Genomic DNA, 9,890 nt, shown 5'->3' on the forward strand with positions numbered 1-9,890 from the left:
GATCCGTGCTCCTAACTCCGAAGGCTGCCAGTTCGATTCCCACATGGGCCAGTGGGCTCTCAACCACAAGGTTGCCAGTTCAACTTCTCGAGTCCCGCAAGGGATGGTGGGCTCCGCCCCCTGCAACTAAGATTGAACACGGCACCTTGAGCTGAGCTGCCTCCCGGATGGCTCAGTTGGTTGGAGCACAGGATCTCAACCACAAGGTTGCCAGTTCGATTCTTTGACTCCCGCAAGGGATGGTGGGCAGCGCCCCCTGGAACTAGCAATGGCATCTGGACCTGGAGCTGAGCTGCACCCTCCACAACTAAGACTGAAAGGACAACAACTTGAAGCTGAACAGCACCCTCCACAACTAAGATTGACACACTGTTCCCCAATAAAGTCCTGTTCCCCTTCCCCAGTTAAAAAAAAAAAAATCTTAAAAAAAAGAGTGTGGGAATTCAGCATCTATGTACAGAGGCCCTCTGTCCTTGTCCTGGGCAAGACTTGTAAATAATATTTATATAACACCTACATGCAGTTTTTCTCGCTCAGTCCTTGCACCAGTTCTGAGTTCCTATTTCTTGCCTTTGGTGAACGTTTGGTGTTAGGGGCTACCTCAGAGGCTCAGTGTCTCCCCAAGTGCCGCCCTAACCAGCAGAGCTGAGACCTGCAGAGCCCACGCTCTCTCAGCCGGGAAAGTTTAGTGCCCAGAATGGGGGCTGGGGCAGAGGTAGCTGTAACAGCTGCTGGAAGCTGGGGTAATGCTTTCCCCACTTCACTAATGAAATTGCGGGTAACATTTGCCTGTTGTCACAGTTAATATGCTTGTTAGAATTTGAACCTTGGTCTCAGGATTGGGATTTTTTCCCACTTTGTTATACTGTCTAAGATGGCTCTGAACTTGAACCCAAGTGTAAATAAAGGTTGGTATTTCCTCCTAACTTTGCATATAGGAAGCTGAATCTTTTGGTCACACCCAGGTGCAGAGATAAGAATGTGGGAAAAGGCCCCAGGTTAAGAGTCACATTTTGTTGAAAAATCGGAACTGAACCCCTAGCCATGGGACTTCCACTGAATGACAGCCTAATTTTGGTCTTGTTATTAATATCCCATATTATCTGATTGTTTCATTCCCTCTCCATGGAAAAGACAATGGAGTCCCCTGATCTAAGTTACGAAGTCTTGTGAGGGTGAATGTCAAGTTCAGCATAATAATCAGCTGCTGCAACATGAAGCTGTGTCATTACTCAGCAGGCGTGAAGCTGTCACACTAAGTCATTTTGCCTTGTCTTGGCTTTGAGGATTGGCTAAACAGAGATCCCTTTCAAGAAAATTCCCATGTTGTAACACTTGAAAAGCCTGTAACGCTAGATTTAATGTTACGTTTGCCAACACTGCGGCCTTCCCAAACACACTGAAGATTCCTGAACCCTGGAGCAGTCTCGGGTCTTGGGGCTGAAGTTTTGGGGGGCAAGGTAGTTTCTGAACCTGTAGAGGGTTTCGTGTGTGCACCAGTGCTACCTCGCCAATGTGGGTTTTTGTTACGTGGTTGTCAGGAACACAGAGCAGAAGCAAAGGGCTAACGTGCTGTAGGGAAAAGCAGAAGAGGCAGGAGGGTTACATCCTTGGACCTTTACACAAGGCAAGACCTTCCAGATCAGAGTTTCCCTCCCAGACTCCTTTGAGGGACTTGTGTGTTGACGTGTTGTCACAAGGCAGGGCACATTTCTGGCTGGTAACCATACTAAGCAAATTAACCCCACAAAAGAAAAGTTGGAGGCCTGAAACACTCTTGGAAAGTGGAGGTCAAGCATGTCTGAATTCCAGGGGCATGTGTGCCAGCCCCAAGCCTGACTTGGATCCCTTCTCAACCAGCTCCCTGCTGGATCTCAGGCTGCCAGGGCAGCAGCCAAAGACAGAGCGGGGGTGGGATGTTCCAGAGCCTGCAGCTGGGAGAGTCCCATAAACAGGGAGGTTTGACCCCTGACAGCTGTCGTCTCTGCATGTCTGACAAGGTCTGGGAAGAGGTGCACTTGCTCCCAAAGCTGCTGCCAGCTGGGGCGGGTTCAGGAGGGCTGAAATCATGCACTGGGTGGTAGTCACATCTGGCCAGGATATCTTTAGCCTAATGATAAGCACTTGACATTTTCATGCCGTGCAAGGCAGGCCTCTTGGAGCCAGAGAAGCCATAATAGGCCCCCGTTTTCTAGTGTTGATCATTGGTTCAGGTCTTTTTCCTTCTGGTCACTTGCTGCTCCAGGCCATCCAGTGCATAGGCATTTCCGAGGTGAAGGCATTGCTTGTCCTTTGAAACCACACCATGTTGGCAAATCCTGTGGAGCACCTGGATCCGGGTCTGGGGCTGAGCTGGGAAAGGTCAGCCCTAAAAATAAAAACGGGAACTGTCCTCTTCTAAGTTATTCCACAAGGAGCCCTTCCTCCCAGCAACACCCAGCTGGATAAGCAGTTTCACTTTGAGAAAAGATCCCAATTTCCTTTCGCTGCTGCTGCTGCCGCCTCCCCTCAGCCTCTGTGAGGATCATGCTGTGTGAACAGCCACCCAGGGGCTGGCCCCCCTTCCAAGTCCCTCCCTGAAGCAGCCAGAAGGCCAGCCCTTGGGCAGCTGGCACCACTGCCTCCAGAAGTGCCAAGTGTGTGAGGCTTTGCCTGGCTCTCTGACCCAGATTGGCCTGTAGTTATGTGGTAAAGGGAACAAGGAAGGAAAAAAAGCAGGTACTTAAAACAACTCTATTGTAAACTACAATACGTATAAAGATGCTAAACTTCTTGTAACCACCGCCAGTCAGGAAAACGATGTCCCCAGAGGCCTGTCCGTTGTGAGCGAGCCCACCACGGCCTCCCTCCCCTCTGAAAGGACCCAGTATCCCGACCAACAGAAGTCAATGCAACAGGGTGCACCCCTAACATCACAGCTTCACCCTGTATCTGGACATCTTTTTAAGTCTGACGGATGCCCGTCTGCCCTTATTGTAGAACCTGAGGAAACAAGCATTTCTTGAGGGGCTACTGTATGCTGTCTTGTAATCATTTTATCACTTTACAGTCAGAGAACAGGGAAGGACATCCATCTTCCCACAAAGAAGCTCCCCTGCTAGTATCTGGGCAAGGGTGGGGATGAGGAGATGAGGCAAAAAGAAGATTCAGTTCCCCAGCCCAGTTCTTTCTACACATTCCTGGAATTTCCAGTTAAATGACCAATCCTTTGAGCAAAACTGGTAGGAGAGGGACAGGGAAAGGTCAGAGGACACATACTTCAGGGACCAAAGGAGCAGCACAGGATGTGCTGTGTGCTGCTGTGCTCGGCCACTCCCTGCAGAAAGGGAGCAAGTCATGGTAACCCTGAAACACCAGGACCACTTGCAGTGGTAGCCTAAGTGAGTCTGCCCCAAAGCATGAAGGGATTAGCTGTGTTCTCAGAAAGTGTTATTAGGTCTTTTACTCAGGTGGAGATGACAAGACTCAAGAGGCCACGGAGACTAGGGTCAAGGTCGCCAGCAAGGCACTGGTGGAGACAGAAGCAGAAGCGTGGCCCTCCTAGGGCCTCATGGAGCCTGATGCCTCCCCTAGGCCCTTGTCCTTGGCCACAAGGTTTCCTGTGACAAGGCAACAGGACTTGCCCCAACCAAGTCACAAGGGCTCTCAAATCCATCACAGCCCTACTATGGCCACAGCAGGCCCCATGTGTGGAGAGCAGGTCGAGCCAGGGCAGCACAGAACTAACTGTCTTCTAAGCATTGTTTCTTTGCAGAAATGTGCCCAATTTCAGAGAGCTGACTCAGGAGCACAAAATCACGTGCAAGCTGGGAAGTGCCTGTCATGTGACAATGGAGTGGCATCACTTGCATGTAAGTCCCTCAGGAGGCTCAGAGTTCTCAAAAGCTCTCAAAACACCGAGGCAGAGAAAACTATTTTCTGGTGAACAGTCACCCTGCCAGAGGCAATGGAAGATACCCTGCCCGCAGCCCCCCCCCGCCCCCCCCGCCCCCCCCCCCCCCCGCCAGATGTGTGCTTTTCCAGCCCAAGAGGACCTCATGCACATCAATGAACAACCCACAACCATGCTGGTAGCCCTGTTCTGCACTTACCACCACCCCCTCCTCCCCCAATACTGGCAGCATTAGAGCAACAGGGAGGAAACATTTTAAAATGTCGGAGGTAAGACCTAAATTATCGGCAATGCAAAATTATCAGAACTTGCATGTTCTGGTGGTGAGGCAAAACGAGTGGGAACAAGCAGGCGTCCTGGCGGTTTTCAGAAAGCAGGAAAGAAAGGTGGGTAGAAAGGAAGCAAGAGAAATGCTGAGGTGGGGTTGGAGGGGGCAGTGAGGGCAGTGGTTACCTCTCCCCGGCTCCATCCCGACCCAGGGAACTGACCAGGGTGGAAAGGCACTGCTCAGGGATTTTCACTGAGGACCCCTCGAATGCCTTGGGAGGGCCTTGGGATGACTGTCAAATAGGCTCCTTCACAGCACACCTCCAGGGGGCGCTCTTCACTTTACATCTGTCTGAACACCACCCATGGGGGTGGACAGTGCAGTGAGGCCACAGAGGACCCGTTTCAGGAACTCTTCAAAAATTATGCATGAACTTTTCTGGGGAGATAGAGACTTCAGCTTCCACCAGATGGTCACAGGGGCCCTAACATAAAAAAGTGCAAGAAACGCTGTCTACTGGGACTTTGGACTGAACTGCTACCAAAGAGGTGTCTGCCTGCCCCTTCCCCAACCCAGGCATCCCCCCAGGTCACCTACGGGAAGGCCCCGCTCGGGCGCTGGGTTGAAATCTCAGTACCAACTGGAAGAACGAGGCACAGAACTCTTGCTGAGAGGCTGAGGAAACAGGCTTTCATTACACTTTGAGAGAATTTCTGTTGGTGAACGCTGTGCTGTCCAGAAGAGACCTTCTTTGGTCTAGTCCCTGCGGAGCCCGAGCCAGATTAAAAGCTGGTTTAGAAAGTCGACAGCCCATGACAGCCAACCATCGCTGGAAAAGGGAGGAGGACAGAGCTGTATTTACAATGCCAGAATCTGTCATACGGAGTTACTGGGGATGGCAACGACTAGTTTAATATGCTGGTTGGAGAAAAGACCCCAACCTGTATGATCTAAACTCTTCTGTTAACTGCAAGGCAAATCTGGGGTTGGAGCAGAATCACTCTGAATGAGAGTGGGCCAGGGCAGCCACCAGGCGGCCCACCTGTCTTGTCCTACCCAACAATGCTGAGTGAACACTCAACTGCTACTTAAGGACTTGCCAATCACTGTGGTGCAGCTGTGTATAGCCCAGCTGTCACTCCCAGGGGTGGAGACAACAGGCTTGGCAACCTCTCTGTGGCGGCTACACTGTAGGGGATAAACAGGGCCAGGTGGGCAGCATTAGCTCCATGCCCCAACGCCCAACCCTAAGTCTCAGGGGCCCCACCCACCCAGTTTCATGAATACTCCTGAGCACTATTCCCAGGGTTGAGCTATACTGCTGCCTCCTCTATAAGTGAAACCTTTCTCCCACCCCTTCTTCCGCCCTCTGGCTGAGGCCAGAGCAGGACAAGGCAGGAGAACAATATTCACTTCAGCAGGGTCCCACGAGTATCTGTTGCTGTTTTCATGACACTACCCACTAAGCTGTACTGGAAGCTCATCAGCGGTTCCCAACCTGAAGGTGGCTGAAAATGTGTGGGGGTGTTTGGATTGTCCAATGGCTGGGAACATGACTGGCATTTAGTAGGTGGGGCAGGGGATGGGGGGTAGGGTGGGGTGGCCAGACTGGCTGCATTCTCTGAGAGCCCTACACAAGGTGGGATTGTCCCGCCCGAAAAGTCATGTTTTACGCAGAGCAGCACATCTGTGTTGAGAAACAACCATTGTCTTTCTCCAAGTAAAACAAAGCACAAACCATACCACCCCCTCCACCCTTTCTTTTCCCACACAAAGCCTCTCCCTGCTTAGACATATTTGGCCATAAAGAATCTGAGGGGCCAAGGCCAGCGCCCTGGTGGGCCTGGCCCTGCTGAGCAGGACGGCTTCTTACCTGGACACGTGTGTGTGGATGGAGCACCCCTCATCCAGAGGCATGTCAAAGCCACGCAGCCTTGCTAAGCAAAGAGATGAGACACAGTTACAGACAAGGCAAGGCAGCCAGACGTACTAGAGGGGTGGTGTGGAGGGTCTTCATTCCCACATGGGCTGGGCCAGCTCCCCTGTGAGGGAGCTGGGAAAAACGGTGAGACTGTAACACAGGGGCATACTGTGCCAACTACTTAAGACTAATGCCCCAAATCTGAATAATGGGGTAGCTAAGATAGGACTATATACAGTAGGAAGTGACACTGGGGCCAGTGTTCTGCTATTAATTAACCAGCTCAGCCATGTCACGACAGCTGCTGATGGGGGAGATGGGGAGTAGGGGACAGTACCCTGTCACAGTCCTTTTGGAGAGCATTAAGGCCATGTTTTTTATTTTCTCATTAAACAATACATATAGCTCTTGGTAATGTGCCAGGCATTTGTTCTAAGCAATTAACACATATTAACTCATTTAACCCTCATACAGCCATGTTAGATATTGTCACCCTACCCAAAGAACACAGATAGTAAGAGGCAGAGCAAAGGTTTGCACCCACACAGTCTGGGTCCAGAATCTATACTCTGAACAATGACCCCATGTTGCTTTTCAATATGGTAGGTAACAAAAACTTTAAAATTCTGCATGTCCTTCACCTAGAACTGCCTTCTGTAAGAATTTGTCTTAAGGCAATAACCAGCATCATCCAGGAAGAATTTACAGATGAGAATGGTAAAAGCTGGGAAACACCTACATGACCAACCACGATGGGAGAACGATTTAGACATCATAGCACACTGCGATGCAGGCAAAAAACGTTTGTGAACTCCTACCACGCTATCTTCCAACACACCCACAGCTGCACTCAGACACACAGGAGAAAAGAAGACACGGGCTGGCACCAGTACTGTGCTAAGACACACTCACGTACTTAGGTCTTTTAATCCAAACACTGTGTTTTTACTAGTCCCATTTTACAGATGAACAAAGTGAGGGCCAGGAGGCAGATAAAGGATCCCCAGTCACAGAATAAATGGCAGAGCTCATTTTAGAATCCACATCACTGATCACTCTTTCCATATTAATTTCCTACCTCAATAAACTCATGGGGCCTCAGGAAGGGGTCTTTTCTACTTAAACATGCCCTGCCCTGCCTCTGAACAAACCACTTTCAAGACTTACCTTCAGTACATGAATTTCTCCCTTCAAAACTCAAAATAATTTGATCTGTTTTAAAACACTCATATGATATTATGCTGCAGGTACGAAAAATATCAGATACTGAGGGACCATAGTTGGCTATCAAAATCAGCCTTTACCTGTCAACTATAATTTAGTATATATATATTGTCATAGGATGTGGAGTACAGTATAGGGACTAGAGTCAATAGAATTGTAATAACTATATACGATGTCAGACGGGTAGTAGATTGGGGGAAGGGAGTTATCACTTTGTGAGGGGCATAAATGTCTAACTATTACATTGTTTTGTACACCTGAAACTAAAAAAAAATAAAAAATAGGGGGCAGCCTGTTAGCTCAGTTGGTTAGAGCATGGTGCTCTTAACAAGGTTGCCGGTTCGATCCCCACATGGGTCACTGTGAGCCGCACCCATCACAACAAGATTGAAACAATTACGTGACTTGGAGGTGATGGGTCCTGCAAAAACACTTAAAATAAAAGGTAAAAAATTAATTAATTAATTAAAAATAAACCAGCCTTTACCTAATTACCTAAAAAAAATTATCTTAAATGTATGAAAAAATTAACATATTAAAAGCTACCATGTTTTCCCGAAAATAAGACCTAGCTGTACCATCAGCTTTAATGCATCTTTTGGAGCAAAAATTAATATAAGATCCAGCCTTATTTTAATGTAATATAAGACCCAGTCTTATATAAGACCGGGTATAATATAATACTGGGTCTTATATTAATTTTTGCTACAAAAGACCATTAGAGCTGATGGTCCCGCTAGGTCTTATTTTTGGGGAAACATGGTATGTACCAGATACTGTTTTAAGTACTTTGCGTGTATTATCTAATTTAATTCTCAGACTTACTGTTAAGATAGGAATTCTTTTTATTCCCATTTTACTTAAATGAGAGGAGAGGGGTTTAGAAATTGTCCATGTGGCAGATGGGCATTGGACAGTGTGGTAGATAACACAGGAAAGCAAGTATCTACAGTGCCAGGGGTCTCAGAGGCTCGTGACCCACACTGCACAGCCCTGGAAGATACAGCTGCTCTCAAGAGAAACTGACGCACTTCATGATTTCATCTGAAGCCTGGTTAAGTCTCAGGGCCTTGCCACCAAGCCAGCCCCCTTCACAGCATTCATGGACTTCGAGCTGCTTGGCCCCCACCAACCAAGTGAGCTCCAGTGGGTCCCAGGAAGGTACACAATGCAGCACTGGCCTCAAAGTAAACCATGGAGGGGCAGGTAGACGCCGCAGCTTTCAACAGAGCCTGCAAATCCCAATCTGGTGGGAGAAGTTTGGATACAGGTGAGAAGACAGGTCCCTTTGCTTTGTGTTTTGAAAACTCGTGTCCAAGCGTGAATCAAAGCGAAGTTCCTTCGGGGACTGGACAGCACGTCTTAAAAACAAGCTCCTATGTCCTAGACACAACCTCTGCATGATGGCCTGGGCCTTGCGTTTTCAGGATTTTGCCCTGCAAGAGACCATCAAGAGGGAAGGCAGGTAAACAGCACTGCGGATAGCATCCTAAGTTCAGACACATCAGGATGTGGAGTGCTCAAGCACCGGTCCTGCCTTTCACCCAGCACTTTGCTATTGATTTTGGCAGGTAAAATGAAGGGACTACTGTCTATGAATTATAAGACTCCAAGGGCCTAATTGATGTGTCTTAGTTTGCATCGTTGGAGCTGGAGGTGGATGGGTATAGAATGACTTTGTAACAGGAGCCTCCTCACTTGCTCACCATGTTATCCTGGGGAAAGTGTTATGGACTGACCTGTGTATCCTCGATTCTTGAACTGAAGCCCTAACACCCAATACCTCAGCATGTGACTGTATTTGGAAACAGGGCCTTTAAAGAGGTGATTAAGTTAAAATGAGGCCGTTAGGTGGGCCCTTGTTCAATCTGACTGGACTGACAATTAAGTTCACGATCTTGTTGCAACGATGCTGCTAACCTTTTTTGGTATCAGAGGGATTATTCATTATGAATTTGTACCAACTGGACAAATAGTTAACCAAGTTTACTATTTGGAAGTACTGAAAAGGCTGTGTGAACAAGTTAGACAACCTGAACTTTTCACCAACAATTCATGGCTCTTGCATCACGACAATGCACCAGCTCACACAGCACTGTCTGTGAGGGAGTTTTTAGCCAGTAAACAAATAACTGTATTGGAACACCCTCCCTACTCACCTGATCTGGCCCCCAGTGGCTTCTTTCTTTATCCAAAAATAAAGGAAATATTGAAAGGAAGACATTTTGATGACATTCAGGACATCAAGGGTAAGACGACGACAGCTCTGATGGCCATTCCAGAAAGAGTTCCAAAACTGCTTTGAAGGGTGTACTAGGTGCTGAGGTCGGTGCATAGCTTCCTGAGGGGAGTACTTTGAAGGTGACCGTAGTGATATTCAGCAATGAGGTATGCAGCACTTTTTCTAGGCTGAGTTTGCAAACTTAACTGTCTGACCTTGTAAGAAAAGGAGCTGAGGACAGACAGAAGGACACCATGGACTTTTGTAACCCTGGCAAAGGAATACTGAGGATTACACCTGCTTTACATTTTAACTACTGTCTCCCACGGTTCAGAATGGTAAGTGAATACAGTAAACCAAAAGG

The sequence above is a fragment of the Rhinolophus sinicus genome, linkage group LG04, assembly GCF_036562045.2.
Source record: "Rhinolophus sinicus isolate RSC01 linkage group LG04, ASM3656204v1, whole genome shotgun sequence".
Classification (NCBI taxonomy): domain Eukaryota; kingdom Metazoa; phylum Chordata; class Mammalia; order Chiroptera; family Rhinolophidae; genus Rhinolophus; species Rhinolophus sinicus.